Genomic DNA, 19,946 nt, shown 5'->3' with positions numbered 1-19,946 from the left:
TCCGAGTCGTGGATCCTGGCTTTCAGAAGTACAACTGTTCCTCTGTTCCTATTTATTCTGCATATGAAGCATATGAGTTTTCTTCCTCTGTTGCTCCGTATTCCCTTTCTGTGACAGTCATTGTGTCCTTCCTCAAATGTTCAAAGCCAGTGAATAATTCTCTGTATCTGGACATTGCTGCATGCAACGATACTAGTACTAGCAGTACTGGTACTTCTTCTTCTTTGTCCCAACCCAAAACGTATGGTTATATGGTTGGTGACATAACGTCAGAAGAGCTGGAGGAGGGTTGCAGCTTAGAGTGGATGACTTTCGCAACCGAAACTTTGGCAACTTTATCTGACGCTGGGGACTACTACAAGTACAAGTACAAGTACATAGACATAAATGAAGTACTATATTCATTGGCGGCGTATGGCTTTGACCTTGGATATTCTATTGATGAGCCTGCATGCCAAGGCTCAAGGAAAGTCTCATGGAAAGTCGCATGTGCGTTCCCTCATTCTCAAGTGGAGTAGAGGCGTAGTAGAAATTAATATCAAAATGAATGCTTTCCTAACGAGAATTATTCTACGCACCGACGGTGCAAGTGACCCGACAGTTAATATGCAATCTCAGCCATTCGTTTAATCCAGCCGTTCATGTGACACTAACCTCCACACTAACGCCGTTAAGAATTGAAACCCAAAAAAAATGCTGGTTATCATGGTAGAAACAGAGATGGGTAAATATTCAATTTTTTTAATTAAACTAGGGTGAAATCGAAATCTGGGAGGAGCAAACTGGAAAAGTCGGGCATGGAGGTCACGCCAAAGAAGTCGTATAGCCTCCGCCGATATAACGGCGGCCAAAGCCGCCACCAGACCCGTCTTCTTTGGCGCGCGGGAGGTCGGACTCATGGCCTCTGTTTTCCTCTCTGCGTCCTCGTTTTGGTCTCCTCGAGGCTCAGCTTTCTCATGATTCTAGAATAATTGGTTTTATAGAGTTGAATCGGTAATTGGGTCTGGTATTGAAGCGGAGGGTAATAGGATCTGGTCTGGCGGATTGATACATCAAGTGATGGAGAAGAGGTTTCAGATCGGCCTGAGTTTCCCTTCTTTTTTTTTTTAATTACTAGTTTATCGCTTTAGAGGTTGAAGCCGCTGCTCCAGAGCTCCCTCAATTCTCCGCCGTCACCTAGAGTAAAAGCAGAGAAGCTTGAAAACCATGGCTTACGCAGCGACGAAACCCACCAAGCCTGGTCTCGAGGAGACACAGGAGCAGATCCAGAAGATCAGGATCACTCTCTCTTCCAAGAACGTCAAGAACATCGAGAAAGGTCCTTACTTTCCCATGTTCCTCTATTCAATTTCTGCTTAATTCATTATCATTTGTTATATATTGCTTATACCATCGTTTTTTCTTGTAAATTTGTATTGAAAATGGACTATAATGTTGGTAAAAGACCCATTTCATAGTTATATTGAATACTCTATTCGGGTGTTGTAATGTATATATTGAAGTAAGACTTGTGTAGGGATTCAGTAACTTGTGTTTGTTATATTCGAATTGCGTTCGTGTCAATCAATGTTATGGTTTTAATGAACTTGATAAGCATGATACTTGATCAATTACTAATTTTTCTTATATTGGACATGGTCGAACTGAGGTTTCTGCAAATTATTGAAGCATTTTTTGGATGATTCTGCGCATTAGTTGTGTTGATTATGAAGTTTTGTTTGTTTGAGTACTAGTTTTTAGCCTGTTGTTCTGATATCTGTTCTGTTTGATAGTTTGTGCTGATTTGGTTCGCGGTGCCAAGGACAAGAGCCTGAGCAAGGGACCAGTGAGGATGCCTACCAAGGTTCTGCACATTACCACCATCGTATTGAGTTTCTATTATGCAAATCTTGTATGGAAATTTTTCTGCTGTATCTGCTATTGTTAATGTTTTGTTGTTTTGAATTGCGTTTACTGATGTGCATTCTGTTAAACTTGTCGAATGGTTGGATAAGGCAGTGGTGATAAGATGGCTATTATAATGCAGATCTTGGAGCTGGGTTGTGGAAATTCACATTTGAGTGAGGAATTATATGAAGACATTAGCTATTGAAATAACATGCTTTGATCTATCTGCTGTTGCAGTGGAGAACATGTAGAAGAAGTTACTGTCCAAAGGTCTTAAGGGTATGTTGATGATATTCCTCTAAAGTACCACAAAATCTGTCAAAATTTTAGTCTTTATATGGTTTTAATTGTAAAGATGCATGCCTTGAGCTGAGAATTTGGTTCTGCAAAAACCCAAGTTGTATAATGTGACCTATTTGTCTGGTTGTTTGCTGGGTTCTGATGCTTTGTTTGATTGGACAATCCTGTTGGTTTTCATGTGATTAGCTATGGTTTGAATTTTGATGTGCCTCTGTTTAATCATGTAAGGTTAATGCCCACGAAATTAATTTTTAGGATTTTTCTTACCATCATTCTCGTAATGGTGATTATAGTCCTGACAAATTTAAATTGTAGTTTGGTGGTTTGCTGATTTTTGGTTATTCAGGCTGTTTTCTTTTTTTCCGTAATTTATTTGCAGAAAAGCCCAAATTGTAAAATGTGGCCTATTTTGGTTGCTGTTTGCTGGCTTGTGTTGCTTTGGTTGATTGGACAAATCAAATTGGTTGTAATGTGATTAGCTATCCCATCTTGCCCCGTCATGTTTATTGGATTCTGTAGTTTGGTACTCATGTTTACATGGATTTGTACTCTTTCTTGCTTTTTCATTTTAGTAAGTTGAGGACCACTTGTAGTGATGTTTATGATTTGTGGTCATAAACATGATAGTCTTGAATTTAAAAGAAAGAGCATATCTGCTGCTTTGCCTACTTGATTTGTTTGGAACACAATAATAGTCGATTAGGATTGAATGCAATAATCACTGAAATGCATATAGAAAGAACATATCTACTGCTTTGCTTACTTGATTTCTCAATCAACTAACTTTTTTTCCCCTTTCTTTCTAATACGGCTCTTGCTGGAAACTATGTCAACATTGGGGTGTTTGAGCTATATGGAGATAGAGCACTTTCTGATGCACTTGATATTGCACTAAAGTTGGCATTATCAGTTCCTTTGGCTGATATATTGGTGTGCATGTGATAAATAAACTTAAGATATTCATAGTGGAGTGAAGTATTCAATAGGAATGTTCTGTTTTTTAGGGCCGTGAGATTCTAATCGTCCATCTTGTCATTCTAAATAGTGTAGAAAAAACAGCAGCTTCTCTTGGTTGGATCTTGATGTCGGACCTTGTCATCAGAAATGAAGATATACTACCTAGCCGTCAGCTCAGATGCCACGTAAATCTATTGTTTGCAGACAAATGGAATTTGGAAATAGGGACAGACTGGAGGAAGCATTTGATTCTACCATCAAAAGATACAAACCGAGAGTGATCAGAGCTCTTCAAAATCAGGACAATACTTTGTGTATTATCAATTCAGTTGATTGGATTGGATTCCTCAATTTAAAGCCATTATAGTCAAATTGATTGAAAGATTTTATTGTGATTACTTGATGCGAATTAGAAACCAATTGTTATTAATGTTATTTTTAAAATTGTTCAATATTAATCATATAATCACCTATCATGACGACGGTTGACCAATTCGATCGGATTCGAAAATGTGGTGAAATTAGCTAAATTTACTGTAATAATCTCATCCAACGGTCGGTTTTTCCATTTTCTTTGAATTGATAGGGGTTGCTCTTTGGAGTGTATGATATATAAATATAGGTTTATAAGAGTAACTAAGTTTGACCTAGTTGATCGAATTTGAAACGAGAACCAAATTAGCTGGATTTTTTACAACCACCATAAAACATTACAATCTATCCATCGAGCGGTTGGTTTCTCTAAATTCAATTTTTCACTTCATGGTTGCTTTAGAATGAACCTCAACAATTTAAATGCAATGTACAAGTCATACAACTTTAAGAGGCAAATTGATATAAGCCAACGTCTTTGTAATTAAAATTGAAATTTTTATCTTATGTACACTCACATTCATCGATGGGATATTTACAGACGTGATGTGAAAAAATAAGCACGTTTCTAGGTCGTCAAGCCATCGGTCAACCAAGAAGACATACAAGTGACAGCGGTTGACCAAATCGATCGTATTCGAAAATTTGGTGAAATTAGCTAAATTTTTTACCACACTCATAATTTACTGTAATAATCTCATCCAACGGTCGGTTTTTCCATTTTCTTTGAATTGATAGGGGTTGCTCTTTGGAGTGTATGATATATAAATATAGGTTTATAAGAGTAACTAAGTTTGACCTAGTTGATCGAATTCGAAACGACAACCAAATTAGCTGGATTTTTTACAACCACCATAAAACATTACAATCTATCCATCGAGCGGTTGGTTTCTCTAAATTCAATTTTTCACTTCATGGTTGCTTTAGAATGAACCTCAACAATTTAAATGCAATGTACAAGTCATACAACTTTAAGAGGCAAATTGATATAAGCCAACGTCTTTGTAATTAAAATTGAAATTTTTATCTTATGTACACTCACATTCATCGATGGGATATTTACAGACGTGATGTGAAAAAATAAGCACGTTTCTAGGTCGTCAAGCCATCGGTCAACCAAGAAGACATACAAGTGACGACGGTCGACCAAATCGATCGTATTCGAAAATATGGTGAAATTGGCTAAATTTTTTACCACACTCATAATTTATTGTAATAATCTCATCCAACGGTCGGTTTTTCCATTTTCTTTGAATTGATAGGGGTTACTCTTTAGAGTGTATGATATACAGTACTTGGGCGGGATATTCAAATTTTCAGCCTTTTTGGGGGGAAGTATCAATTTTTGGGGAGGTTTCAGAGACCCGGTATATAAATACAAATTAAAGAAATTTAATATTTCACTTTCCTTTTTGTGGTGTTCTTGGTCCCGAGTGCCGACTTAGTCGCCCATCGCAATCCCAAATCTTGCTATCTCGATTTCGAAGTGGCACCGCCGTATCCCGAATTGGAAATCGCCACTAAGGCCCATATCTCAATTTCAATTTAACTCATCGATCTTTACTAACCTTGCCCAGATGCAACATCGTCCTAACTCCTAAACCTCATGCCTCGCATCTGCCTTCGATTTCTTGCATCTGATTATTTCGTATCCCGATCGCATACATTTTAAGACTTTCAGGTTTAAGATTTACATATATCGGCTTTCTGTTGAACATGGTTCCAACCCTCATAAGAAGGAGATGGAAATAGGTACTTGGTTCATTTTTGTTTCTGATTTTGTCTACAGTCCTGTATTTGTTAATAGGTTGAATGAATCAAGGTCTGTGCTGCTTGGATTTCAAGGGTTGAAGGAGGTAAACAATCACCGAACACAAGTATTACTTCTTTTTTTTTTACCCGAGTCTGGTTATTGATATATGTGTTTGTTGAATTGGTTTGTGTGGTAAGGATTTGCAAACTTGGAGGTCGAAGAACGACTCACGTTGAGGTCTGTGGCGATGTAAGTGTTTTTATAACGTTTTACACACTTCAAAAGCATGCATTTGGATTATGCTTCCATTTTCTATACTGCACATTTTTTAGGTTTTTGTGTGATCCATGCTTAATTATTCGGATGAGTAATGTAGGCATTAGTGGTTCTTTTGGCATTTTTCATTATCAGTTATTTACTGTTGTTCATTTTCTATTTCATTTCGTGGTTGTTGATTTAAGGATTACTTCTGTTCTCATAACCTGCCAATCCCCTCCTCCTGAATGTATATGCAATACTATCCCTTACTTTTATTGTGATGTTGTGTGTATAATCTTGCTGGGAAAATTGAGTTTTATGAACTTGTCACATCAAAATTTATTTAATTGGGATTTTATTTTCTTTACATGATAGTGATTTACTACCTAAGTTTGCTCATTCCAGCTTTTGGTGCTTCTTGTTAGCTCATACAGGTATGAGGAGGTGAGGTGAACATGAGTGGCAAAATCAAAGGCTAAGCTGCTCCATGAAGTGATCTTGGGGCAGGAATACAGTCATCTGAGGATATCAGGATATTGGCTGCATGGAGCAACGAACAGGTCAATGCAACTCTGAATCATTACAGATATGACTTTGGGAATGATATAACAAGGTATACAAATCTGTTGTATAACTCTCCTTTGCTAGGTATCCTTAGATTTCTTGTCCTGCTCATGATTCCGTAATCAGCCTAGCAAAATGCCTTTGTTCTTCTTTTTTTGATCCTCCTTGATTGAATTTGGGACAACCTATTGTATTTGGGTAGTATGTATTATGATAAACCCTGAGGTTTTATATCCTCGTTTGACTGTGAATGACGTTGTACTGTTGTAGTTACTATGATGGTAAAATTTTTACATGCTTTTATTATTTATCTGGAGATGAGTCCTTATTGTTTTGCACCCAAGCGAGTTTTGATCTAAAAGCAATGAGATTATGTTTCAACACATTTATTTTTAGGCAGATTGTGTTGTTTCAGTCTTTTGATCCTCTGTTTTGGTGCCCTTGGCTACTTTCTTTTGTCGTTGTTTGGTGTTTTGCGCTTTATGCGGTACTGGAAGATCTAATCAAGCATCCAAAATTATTGTAGCAGGATCTTTGAGGTATTGTAGTTGTATATTATATGCAACCCAGATGATGCGCAAACTGAAGACAGAGAGAGAACGGTTTCAGACCCTTACATAAGGAGGTGTTCTTTTGGATTTTTAAATTTGAATTTTTTATTGTCGGAAAAAAAAAAACCTTGTACTGCAGAGAGAATAGAAACCATGCAATAGCCAGACATGAGGCACTTACTGGTTTAGCGGTGTCCAGAAGAAATGTTTCACCACTGTTTGTTTCATCAGAGCTGGAAATTTTTTAGGGTTGAGGGTTTAGCAATGTCTGGGGTTAGACATTATCGCCTCAAATTCTGATGGTTACCCAAACTAAATTGAGATTGGAATTCACTCACCTTTTGTTGACTCTGTACTTGTATAATAGTCTATTGGTTGGTTTTCAGGGAATATGCCAATATGGTATGAAAAATACTAAATGCTGAAAGCAATTAGACATGGCACAATCTTTGATTTGTTTACAGTAAGTTTTCTACACCCTGGTCAAGGTGAAATGCCTCCACATGTGCCTAAGCTCTCTTGAACATCATACAATTCTATAGACTTCCATGCATCTCAAATCTATTGAAGGAGCACACTGATTTGCTTGGGCACATTACAAATTTAGAAAATTTGTTATGTACAATGAAGCACAATAGCTACATGCTTTACGAAGCAAAAACTGAACTTAGGTACAAAAAATTTGTAACAAAGGGCTTCATGTAACTACTCTGTGCAGCAACAAATAGCAGGACACTTAGAAATGTAGAAATATTCTCACGTGTCTAGCCATTGCCATTGTTCCAAATGCATTAAATAGAAGCTGCGTTGCAAAGTAGGGGTCACTTTTAATGACCAATCTCCTGTCAAAACACAGATGCCACATCAGTATCAAAACCACTGCAAGATCATTTCCAGTTATATTACTGGATGAAGATCATAATTACATACATCAATGTCATCTATTTTCACTTTTCATATAAGGTTTAGTTCTATAGGTTTCGGGTTTCATCAAATCCATCAGAGATGCAACTAATCAGCAGAAAGACACAAAGGAAGGAAGAACACCATCATTGGAACCTTGAGAGCTATGCCACAGTGCAGTAATTCAGAACATGAACTATAAGGCAGTAATTCATTATAGTTGAAAGTTATGATTTAATCAGTACCTTCATATCCAAAGGCAAGCAGTTGAACGATTTTAACAAAAGCAGTCTATTTTGGACGTTTAAAATGTCGTCATATTCAATTACTGTTTTCCCACCATACCCAACAATTCTTATCCACCAACCAATGGAATGTTGTTAATACATTTCCAAAGTTTTAACACTTCTTGGGGACGATGATTTGCTTCATACATAGCGAAAGCTCATACAATATTGGACCTGTACAAAAATAAACCAGTAACTTTTGGCCTTTTGCCTTTCCTTGTGAGTTTTATTTTTAATTTTTTTTTTGATAAAAATCACTTGGTTATCAGTTTCACAGCTATACAATTATTTGAATTTGAAGAAGCAATTCATCTAAATGTTCAAAGCCAAAATGTCTGACACGCTATCTTCTTTTGGCATAATGAATTGACTGAGGTTACAACATAACAAGAGCAGCCATACTGTCAAAACGAATTATATATTTATATGAAAACACAACCCAACAAGTGACTTAATCACTGAAGCAAAGGAGCATAAAGTATAATCTGTCACATCTGTATCTGCAGCTGAGCCAAGATTCTGCTAAATATGGTATTATACAAAAAATATGAAGCCATGCAAGACACTTTGCCAATCCTATCTAACAGATTCGCAAGCCTTAATGGACAAACTGAGAAGGGGCCACTCTCATTGTCACTTATCGATCACACAGACTGGAATGACTTTGTTAATACGGTCATAGCCAGTTTCCTAGAATACCCCCATGTTCAATGCTAAATTTTTTAAGCTTTATACTGGATTGCAGGACCAGTACAAATCCATGTTCAACCAGTTTCTCTTAGTTTAATAACCCTCAAATGACCCATACAACTCTCAAAGCTAGGAGATATTGGAGAGCAAATGAAACAAACAACGCATGGGTTTACCTGAAAGTCCTTAACCTAGGAGCCTAGGATAGTTGAAAAACATATTCTATCAGTATCTTAACCCACTAGGTTTCTTCCTTATTCTTCAGCTAATCAAATACAATCATCATTAGAACCATATATGCTCCTGAAAGTCATTTAGAACTAATGTTCATGTCAGCTGACTCAACTCACCTTCCAAATCATCATCTAGGACATTTTATGAGAGGAATCATACCAAGTTCACTACCAAAAGACTAAATGAAGAGAATGAAATGTTCAACTTGGCAATTAAATAATGAATAGTTTCCCTAAAAAATAAAAAGTAGTTGCACTAAAAGGGTCCCAAAGACGTCACTTAAGAATTCTTTCTACTTACAGTATATGCAGAATGCAACCTTAAATGCTCAACAAAGCAAAACACCCATTTACAGAGAGAGAAAGGCCTTTTCTTTTCAAAGTGGTAAACTTTCTCAGCAACCAAATAGGCCATAACAAAATGGAAACAAGTTATAGCTAAAATTCTCACAAAATTGAATATGGGTTTGACTCCAAAACCCTAGATTAAGCCCTAAAACCGAAATAGAAAACTGGGGTTTTGAACGGAGAGGGAGCTCTGCTCAAAAGCAAAGAGCTTTTTCAAAGCAACACGTCACCATCACCACCTAAACCGAAGTCAGTTTCCATTTTTCACAATCGTAGTTCACAACCCAGCCTCAAAATCATTTTCAGAATCAAAATGCACAAACTCAATTAGATTGCAACCAGAAAATGATTCTTGTATGTCAAATTTTATTCACCGATCAAGAAATCACCTGGACAAAATCAAATTGAATCAAATTTAAACCCAAGAGCAAACGACTTACAGGGGAATTTGAGCTCCGTGGATTGAATGCTAAGAAGATCTCCAGATTCGGTATTGAATTGGGAGCTAGGGTTTCGCAAGTGAAGAATAACCTGAAACGGAGGGACACCCATCTCAACCTAGAAGGAACCTCAGGAACTATTAAGAATTGGTCTTCGCCTGTTCTTCTAATTCTTTTTGTTCGGAGGGACCCTTCGAGAATCGAGACTAGAACGGCTCTGTCTTCTCCATGCGCACTCCGAATCATTTGATGAACGGCTCTTGTGTTCTGCATCAACATCAGTGAACAGATTCTCTGCGAGCTGCAAACAAAAATTGAAAGATCGGGTTTGTGAATAGCTATAAGGTCGATCTCAACAGTCGTGGTAAATTTTGTTTTTACTCCGCTTTTCTTTTTTTGTTCTTCGTTTCAGTTTTCAACGACCACCAAACGTCTGTTTGTTAGCGCACGTGACTTGCACACCGCTGGTGCAAGTGACCCGACGGTGCATGGAATCCTCTCCGCTTTCCTAACCCCCATTATTGCTTACTAGCCTTCCTGCACGCGCGATGCGCGTGCGGAAGGGCCGCGCTCGCGCGTGCGTATTGTCATTTCTCTCTTGCTACGCATGTTTAAAATGTTACTCATAAGTGCAATATAACTGTGTTGCATATTACCTCACTTTTAGTGAAAAACATAAAACTTTGTACAAAAATATGCACTGGTATATACAATTTTTAATGCTTGGAATCCAGTAGGAGGATATGTCATCCCGCCTTTAAGTCTAATTATTATTGGAAATGGTTAACCACCACATAATAAAAACATACTTAAAGGAAAAGAAACGGAGCTTAAGAGCACATACTGTGCATGCTTCTTTTTGTTCCACTCTTTCAAAATAAGTTTACTGAGATAAGAAGTGTTCATTTTTATTGATTTTTTTCATGCACCAACCACATGAAAATATGGAAACACATCTCCTAAAGCTTCTGTCTCAACCATTCCTACAAATAGAAAAAATTACACAAAGTTACAGATTGTAATATAAAAAAATTCAATCAAATATGTATGTTTCTAATCAATAAAAATGTTGATGTACCTATGAAGACGATCGATCATTTGTGTTTGAATGAAGCAAAACTTCTTTAAATACGACATTCTTCGTAAATACACCATCTTCACCAACTATAGATCCTTTTTTAACCAGAACTTTTGTGGTTGACTCTGATACTCCTCTCGACAATGCAACATATAATTGTCCATGACTAAAAACATGATCTGGTAGGTAAACACCTACATGTGGGATAGTCTGACCTTGAGATTTGTTTATGGTCAAAGAGAAGCTCAGTTTGACTGGAAATTGCTTTCTTGTTAGTTGAAATGGTAGCCCAGCATTTTCTGCACTTTTCAAAGGAATTCTAGGTAGAAAAACTCTAGTCCCAGCAAACTGTCCTGTTAGTATCTCAGCATCAATCAGATTTTGGAATGAACCACGACACAACAATCTAGTACCGTTACACAATCCCAATTTAGGGTCAATATTCCTTAAAAGCATGATTGGAGCACCTACTTTCAAAGTTAACTTGTGGGGTGGCAGCCCACCTGCGGTTATTGAGTTCAGAAACTCTGGTTGGTACAAATTTCTCATGTCATCTTCAACAGAGTCGAATGAGTACAATGTAATTTCTTCACCTGGAAACATATTGATTATCTTTTCATTCAACACGTCCACATCATCGTTTATAGGAGTAATCAATGCTCTGTCCACCATGTATCTTGCATCATTTACATGATCACCCAAATTGGGGAAAACTTCATCAATAATTTGATTGATAGATTGGTCACTTTCCCATGGAACCACCATGCATTCTGGTAATCTCATCATTTCGTCGTTAATGACTTGTTCACTCCCATCGCCAACACGAAGTAGAAATTCTGCAAATTGGTGGTCATTTATGGATCTCATATTCTGTCTCAATCTCAATATCTTTGTTTGTGCCCAAAATGTTGCTTTCACAATGGAGGCTTGAATGAGTTCAGACTTCGTTCCTTTCGGAATAACAGGGAGAACTTGACGAAAATCTCCCAAAAATCATTATCTTTCCACCAAACGGTAATTCGACATCCATTATTTCTCGAAATGTTCGATCAAGTGCTTCAAACACATGTCGATGCGTCATAGGTGCCTCATCCCAAATAATTGCAGTGGAATCTTGTATCAGTCGTGCTAGAGCAGACTGTTTACTTATGGAACACATGGATGATGCATCTACATTGAGTGGAATCTTGAATCTAGAGTGAGCTGTCCTCCCGCCGGGCAATAAATTTGCAGCAATTCCAGATGATGCTGTGGCTAAGACTATATGATTCATTCTTCTCAACTTTGCTAGCAATGCACGATATAAGTATGTCTTCCCAGTACCTCCAAGACCATCGATAAAAAATAATGCACTTTCTCTTCCCTCAACTGCGGCCATTATAGTGTTGAATGCAATCATTTGGTCGTTGTTAAGGTGGTCAATTGCATCAATATCTTCTTGCGGGATATTTATAGAAATTTCGTCTTCAATACATCTCGGTATTCCTAGACTATCTTCTGGCTCACTTGTCATTTCAGGCAGATCAAATTCTCCAGTGCCCTTATTAAATTGTTCTAGCATTCTGTTTAGATCTCGAAGTAACCTGTTTCTGACAAAAATATCGACAATATCACTTGAAGAAGAATAATCTTCAATCATGAAAGGATAAAATTCATCCCACAATCTTCGAACACCAGTTGGTTGACTATACACCAAAATTGTGACGAATAATCTTCTCAAAGCTGATGGCATTCTAATTGCAGAGGCCTCTAATAGACATTGTTGGATGCTATTGTCATCTTCTAGCAAACCTCGTTTCTCTGCCGCTTCCTTAAAAGTAGTTTGCAGAACTCCATTAATAGTAAGCAAATCACGAAATGATCTCGGTCCTCTTATATGATTGAGAAGGACACGTAGGTAAAATTTCTCACCTTCAGAGGGTGAAACACTGTATATTCTTCCAATTACCTTGTAGTTGTTCCTTCTTTTCACCCAAGCTTTGTGCTTACTATCCCACCTATAGTATTGAGGGAATTCTCGATACAGATATCGTCTTGCTTCCGGATCCATACGGTTCATGGTGAAATATTCAGTAAGCATAGACTTCTGTGCATGCTCATCTGCTAGAATGTCTTCTACAGTCTCATTTGCATCGAATCTGATTTGTTGCATGTTTGGAAGATGTATTTGTAATCTGTCGACTGTTGGATATATTCTGTTCATTACAAATTTAAATATCCTCCATAAAGCCTCTGGTGCACAAACCCACCTTGCATCGACAAATTGTCTTATTTCATCGAACTCCGGGTCAGATTGCACTTGAACTGCAACTCTATCAGGACCTTTGTAGACATACTTATATAAGTATTTGACACTCTTTATGCTTCCACATATTTCAACATTGATGTGACAATCATACCGTAGCAACAACCACGGGTTATAAGGAACAACCCAACTATTATCCACCATTGTTTCTCCAGATCTACGTAGAGGGACTGGTAAGCGACTTGCTCGTCTTCGATATATAGGATATGCATCGTTTCCTTGCACAGTGAAATTTGCAAATGATTTTGGATAACTTTTATTGCATCTCCCATTTTTCATACATGAAGACTGTTGGTTTAAGGTTCCACATGGACCGTGAATCATATGTTTCAACACCAAATCATAAAGTTGAGGCTCTTCATCTTTATCTGGTATTTCTGCTCTAACAATGCGGTCATAATCTTCAGGGTTATTAAGCTTATCATTTTCATCCAACATGACCAGCATGTGTACATGTGGTAGGCCCCGTTTCTGAAATTCAACGACGAAAGCATGAGCAATAACTCTTCCCAATACCCCTTTGGTGATGATGTCTTCTTTTAGTTGCTCAAGTTTTGAACGAAATACCCTGACCTCTAAATCTGGACGATCTTGTGATGTTTGTCCAGGGAGTAGCTCACTTTTAATTTCTTCCCAATTCGGGTTACACGTCATAGTGATAAACAAATCTGGTCTGCCATACTTTTGAACCAAAGCCATCGCATCTTGGTACCGTTGGTACATATCACGTGGACTTCCAACAAATGATGATGGCAGAATTGTCCTATGACCGACGTTACCTAAGAAAATGTGAATCTATATTAAATATTTCTACAATTGTACAATTGAAAAACTTACATATCTGATATATAGGTGAAAGTAAAATATTAATTCTTACTTGCATTGTTTTCCCCTGCAATAAAAGAGTCTTGAAGTCCTTGATAAAATTCTTTCCTAATTGTATCTTGGTTACTGTGAAGCCATCTGAGTTTTTGTGATTCAATTTTCACGTAATTATCTACAACATACTGTTGTAAGAGCCGTCCGCCTCGAAGTAGAGGATTTTCATCACCTGGGCGCATCTGCACAATCATTTTTTTTTATTTAGCAGGTGTTTAAGTATGATTTTTTTTTTTTTCATTTAATGTAATAGGAACTAAAGTTGAAAAAAATTGTACTAACCTGTAACATATATGCATAATAGTCGCAACATGACATAGGTCTTCCATTCTCATCATGACTATTAATATCCCACCCATATGTTCCATAAGGTAATAACAAAGGATACTGCATGGGGTCGTAATATCCGACCGAGTCTTTAACATTCCAGAGTCTTCCACTAATTGTTTGGACAATTAAATCTCTTCCATTCGGATTGATGTCGCCCCCTCCTACTATAATAGCAGCAACTTGTGATGCAGATGGTAAACAATACTGACGTTGATTAGAAGGCTGCTCTCTTATGATGAGCCTGCAATTGGGCAAGTCTTGGCGCTGTCCGAGGCTTCGAAATTGATGGACAAATGGATTATAGTGATTCAATATCTGTTGTATCTTTTCAACCAGTGCCCTGTCTAAAACTACACTTTCAGACAATCGATTGTCAAGTTCATGCTCGGTGTCATATATGTAAGCTTGTAGATATCGTGGTCTCGCCCCTTCACTTGGTAAAAGTCCACCAATCTTATGATATATAGAACCCTGTGCACGAAAAGTATAAATTCCACGACCTTGAAGATTAATGGATTCATCAACATGCACACCCATTGAAGTGAACGCAAACACATTATTATAGGCTCGGATATTTTGTCTGAATTTTCTACCCGCATCTGTTTGGTCAGAAAAGAGCTGGATCATCTCTGGCAGAGAGGGTATTAGAGGCAGAACAATATTTCCTTTCGAACAACACAAATTGAAGGTCTCTCGATGAAATAACCGTGCATTGCAGTATGGACATGTTCTTAGTGCAGGCAATCGACAAAATGGGACACCCCATCCCTCATTAAAATCTCTAGCGCAGTTGTAATTTACTACTGCTCTCCTTGTACGCCGCACTGGGTCAACACTGCTGCTGCGCTGATCCTGTTGGTTATTCTCTAGCTCAGTGTTGTTGTTGTGATCCTCATGATTATTCATCATATGCTCGTTGTTATTGTGGTCCTCATCGTGATTATTCATTGTGACATTAGGCATCTCTATTTATAAGTGAAAATATACAATTTTAGCAAAAAAACCTAATAAAAATTCACTTATGTGAATGGGTTGGATATAAATATTTGGTAAGCTTACCGTAAGGCATAGAATTCTGAATAACCACATTGCTCGGTCGAGACGTAGTCGAACGGGCTAATTGTCTTATGTGGGTCAAGCGCACCCTTGTAGCATCTTGGTCATGGTTTTGGGAATAGGATGAAACTCTTGAACTTATGCTCTCGTTGTCGGAGTGTACTATTAACATAATAATAAGCAATTGTCAATTATTTTAATTCCAACCATTAAGTTTAGAATTTTTGTTTCATGTTATTAATACACATATCCATACATCGTGTAACTGTAAAGTCTAGCGATGTAGCTTGTAAGTATTAAGAGAAAAAAATAAAAATAAAAACTCGTAACAGTGGCATAGTTAAGCAATACAAAAGTACCTGGAGCTAGCCTATTCCTATTACTTGGGCCCGCCTCTTGTCCATGGTCACTTACATTTTCCACGGCTAGTCGCTTTCCCCGAGCATGAGCTCGCCGCCGCGCCAAATAGGCTTCATGTTGTGTAGAACTCATCGATTGTCGCCATTCTTGATGGCTAGCACGTGCACGCTCTCTATGATCCATTTGTGTCGTGTCTGTTCCTATAAAAATATAATAAAATATTAATATTTTTCCAAAGGTGTTGCTCCGTTCATCTCTCTTTCTATACTTTTCAGTGGAAGATAACAAAAAGATCTTTAGCAAAAAGGGTTGAAAGTAAATTATTAATTTTCATATTATGTTATTTTCTTTAGTTTTTTTTTTATTTTTTATGACATGTTATTTTCTTTAGTTTGAATTGTGCTGATACCTGACATTTTTATTTTTATTTTGTATTATAATAGTATCTTTTTTTTTTTCGATCTTAGTTTGAAAATAGAAAAGTTTCTAATTGCTAATTTCAGAAAACACATTCAATTTCAGTCTCCCTACTAAGTTTAACCCATTGTTGGGTCTGGTGGAGAAAACTGCTATATAGTTTGGTATACGTGTACTATCCATGCAAACTACTATCAATTGGTAATATACCTTAATTGTTCTTTTCTAGCCATCTCTATTTACAACTCATAGACAAAAGATATGATTCACTGATTTATAAAGAATTGCATTACTGATGAAATTAATCATATCACCACAGGTTGCAATGAAAATGTCTTTTTCAAACTCATGCTTACTTGCGGCGAATGAAATGATAAATCATTCTGAACAACATATTTAGATATATGGTTACTTTACCCACGACCAAAGACAATCTACTGGTCCATTGTCATCAACACCTTACTTGCTTTTAAACAATTAAATGATCGAGTGGTAACGGTGTGTTACGGTAACACCGCATCAAAACATAGCTACAGCTCCTCTAGTAATTTTATGCTAGTTTCAGTATTAGCCATTTAGGCCAGTACGTACTTGAAGCATCCACAGTCTGGGTTGCCCCTGATTCGTCTCTGTGAACCTGACTCGGTCTAGTATGTGAACCTGAGTCAGACATAGTGGTATGTGAACCCAACAGGACCTGATTTAACCGTCGAGTTGCCCAGTCTTTTGGTGTTTACTGCATGAAAAGACGTACACTATAATAAATGCTTAATCAAATAGAAAAATCGACACATGACAAAAATGGAGCAAAGGATCTTAATAATATTAGGATTCTAAAAATGACCTGGGGCATAATTAAATAATTGAGATACCTTGAATATAGATGAACAGGTCCTTCTGTATTAGATTTGCTTGCTGGTCATGATTTTATCTGTAGTGTCCAAGCTGCCATTCATATATATATGTTGCAAGTGAAGTGAATGCTGAAGCATCAGAAAAAGAGAACGAAATACAAACATATAAATGGATCCACAAACACCAAAACAAAGATCATAAGCAAACCTTGAATATAGATCTATAGGTTATAGGTCCTTAGCGATCTGCTTTCAGTTTTGCTTGCTGACCATGATTTTATATCTACTGTCCAATCTGGCATGCATACATACATGCTGCAAGTAACCCATGATTATCGAAGCATCAGAAAAACGAAAGGAAAAAAAAAAAAAAAAACAGAAATATATATATGGATTGACAAACCCTAAAGCAAAGCATACCTTGAATATGGATCAACAGGTCCTTATCGATCTGCTTTCAGTTCTACCCCTATGAGTTGTCTTTCCTCACAAACCAAAAGTAAATATATTTAAAAGAAGAATTTTAATACACAGAAGGCATGAACTTATAAACACGGTTAGTACAATAACAACACCCAACATCTATTAGAGATTCACCAAACAAATGGATATGATATTACAGATTATAAGATTCATATGGTGTTCCATGATTTTGGTAATTGTAATTGCTATATGAGAATTCAGCAATAAAAAGAACACAGTTTGCATGCCATCAAAAAACCTAAGCCAAAGAGCCTAAATAAAAAAACCAATAAAAAAAAACAAACAAACAGGAAGAAAGAAGAAGAATGGGAGCTTGATTCATCACCATGTCAGTTTATGCTCTTCCTTTTTGTCTTCAATTTCTTGGTTCCTTCGTCTCTCTAATCTGCAGAAGCAATTAGTTCGTACGTATATAGTGAACATAACATTTATTTTATTTTAGTGATAACAACAAAATTGAGAAAGAAAAATTAGAAAGATGGACAGACTCTAGAAATCAGGTAATAACCTCAAAGTCTTGTTCAATATGATAGGTGACCAAAGTATTAACATTTCTCAGCAATTCTCAGAAGAAGAAGGAAAAAAAAAAGTCTTCAAATCACAACCAAAAAATCCCACTCAAAAACACAGAGGAAAAAAAAACAATTGATGCACACACCAATTGTCATATATGTTTTGAACAAACGTACTTGACTTGAAATTTTAACGGAAAAGTTTTGCCAAATGTGCAGAGAGGATACAAAGAGGTTACTTTCAGCATATTTGTTACTTGCTGCCCATCCTATAACTATATTTCCAAGCAATTTACGCGTTCAAGAGAAATAAAGGTCATCAATGAGTTTCACTTAGACAGCCTAAAGCAAGAGAAGTAAAAATGTGATTAGGGGGCAGATTAAAGGAAAACCTAAATTCCGAGCAGGTAATTTCCTTTGGGAAAAGATTGAAAAAGATTAAAAAATAAATAAATTATGGAATGATACAAAACTTCAAACATCATTATAGCTCAAAAGAATTCGCACACAGATCAGCATATTAATCTTGGAGTGATTATAGAATTACCTTGTCATTCACTTTCGTTTTATGAGACACCATCAACTGGAGAGAAGCATAAGCAAGATCTCACATAAGCAAGATCTGTGATTTATAAAACATGTGATTCAGAAGGCATCCACATAATTTATTGATGAAGACAAAAAAGAAAAAAGGAAAAAGGGATGCTCACATCAGTTTTATCAAACAAATACTACCTCTTAGAACCCAAATAACTGGACTATTCGGCAGGGACCAAACCTATCCTCCTGGGTTCAAATCCTTGATGGCAGAACATACTTTGATATTATAATTCAAACCCGTGGATTGGATTACAGAAAACCCGAAAAGCATGACAAATTGAATCTGAAAATCAATGAAAAACGAAATTTGAAAATTACCCAATGGGAATTATCATGTCTGCAAGAGTGGATTCGTCTTCTACTTGAGCAAAACAAAACCCAAAATCTGAAATGACCCAATGGCAATTAGCAAGTCTGCAAACCGTCACCCGATTTGTTTCTTTCTCTTTCTCCTCCTCCTGGCTTTGATTGTGCTCTGCTCTTCTTTCTTTCTGTGTTTCCTATTTTCGTATGAACTGTAAATTGGAAGAGGGATGAGTCCTGATGCATCCATTTGTACACCGATTTTCTCCCACGTCGTCTTGTGCATCCGTTTGTGTTGAGATCGTGGCCCGGCAGTTCTTCTCTAGTCTGGAGATCGTGCGCGACTGCGTCTTTGTTCTCTCTCTCTCTCTCTCCCCTCTCTTTTGCCGCAGAATTGTTGGGATTTTTTTTTCCTTCTCTTCTCTGCCGAGGATTCTGCTGCTTCCCTTTATTTTATTGTCAAGATTACCATCATACCCTTTGGACAGTATTTATAATTTTTTGGAGTTTTAATAAACCGTGGGTATTACAGGTAGTTCAAAAATTTAACCATTCTGGTAGAGAATTGGCTTAATTAATAAAGATTCCCGTGGGTCCTGTTTGGATATTTGGACATGTGGACTTGGATTTGAAATCTCAATTTTTTTTTTTTTTTGGATTTCAAAATAGTCTGAGGCTGGACTTACTTTATAAGTTTTTTTTTTTTCTCTCATTCAAAATTGCCACTTTTTTTTTCTTTTCTTTTATAAAAAAAAAATAAAAATTTGGAGTGTTTTTATTCATAACTTCATTTTTTTTTTAATTAGATAAACAACTCAAATAATACAACTAGTCTTTCGTGAATTGAACTCATATCTTCATATTTGGTATATAGAGCTCCTTAAATTTTATAATGTTTTTATCAAATCCTATCCCTCCGGAAAACAAAAACCACAGCCAAACCCGTTGTCTGCCATGCATCTTCTTCTTCACTCACTCTTCCTCTCTTTGTTTCTCCTCACTCTTCTCTCTTTGGTTTGATGAATAAAGGGGGCCGGTAAAGCTCTGCTTTTTTGCTTTTAGTAATTTTATCAGTTTTACTTGGTTTTAAGATTTTGCTATTTTGTTATTGTTTATCACTGTAGGTGGCTTTCGGTGTCTATGGAAAATTTTTTGCAGTAAGTATCTATCTCATCTATCTCATAAATCTTTTTTTTTCTGGTGTTTCGTTTACTATGATAATGATC

At 36.8% G+C, this 19,946-nt stretch overlaps 3 long non-coding RNA genes and 1 pseudogene across 5 annotated transcripts; 2 read left to right on the top strand and 2 right to left on the bottom strand.

The window, feature by feature from the left end:
* The first annotated feature begins 15 nt into the window (after window positions 1-15).
* On the top strand, window positions 16-3,564 carry LOC133713938 (uncharacterized). Its single transcript, XR_009848336.1, has 4 exons — window positions 16-1,318; window positions 1,773-1,843; window positions 2,027-2,166; window positions 3,233-3,564. It is a non-coding gene; the product is annotated as an uncharacterized LOC133713938 (long non-coding RNA).
* A 1,349-nt stretch (window positions 3,565-4,913) lies between these two features.
* On the top strand, window positions 4,914-6,922 carry LOC133713939 (uncharacterized). 3 transcript variants are annotated; one of them, XR_009848337.1, is made up of 4 exons: window positions 4,914-5,372; window positions 5,467-5,518; window positions 5,953-6,140; window positions 6,621-6,922. It is a non-coding gene; the product is annotated as an uncharacterized LOC133713939 (long non-coding RNA). The 3 variants fall into 3 exon arrangements; XR_009848339.1 differs by having other exon boundaries at window positions 5,962-6,140; window positions 6,621-6,914; XR_009848338.1 differs by having other exon boundaries at window positions 6,618-6,914.
* A 123-nt stretch (window positions 6,923-7,045) lies between these two features.
* On the bottom strand, window positions 7,046-9,988 carry LOC133713937 (uncharacterized). Its single transcript, XR_009848335.1, has 2 exons — window positions 9,544-9,988; window positions 7,046-7,484 (listed from the first exon to the last, which is right to left on the bottom strand). It is a non-coding gene; the product is annotated as an uncharacterized LOC133713937 (long non-coding RNA).
* A 476-nt stretch (window positions 9,989-10,464) lies between these two features.
* Window positions 10,465-18,430, bottom strand: LOC133716330 (uncharacterized; annotated as a pseudogene).
* Window positions 18,431-19,946: the final 1,516 nt, after the last annotated feature.

This window comes from Rosa rugosa, chromosome 6 (assembly GCF_958449725.1).
Source record: "Rosa rugosa chromosome 6, drRosRugo1.1, whole genome shotgun sequence".
In the NCBI taxonomy this organism is placed as follows: domain Eukaryota; kingdom Viridiplantae; phylum Streptophyta; class Magnoliopsida; order Rosales; family Rosaceae; genus Rosa; species Rosa rugosa.
The sequence above is the reverse complement of the archived record's forward strand: the minus strand, read 5'-3'. Positions and strand labels throughout refer to the sequence as shown.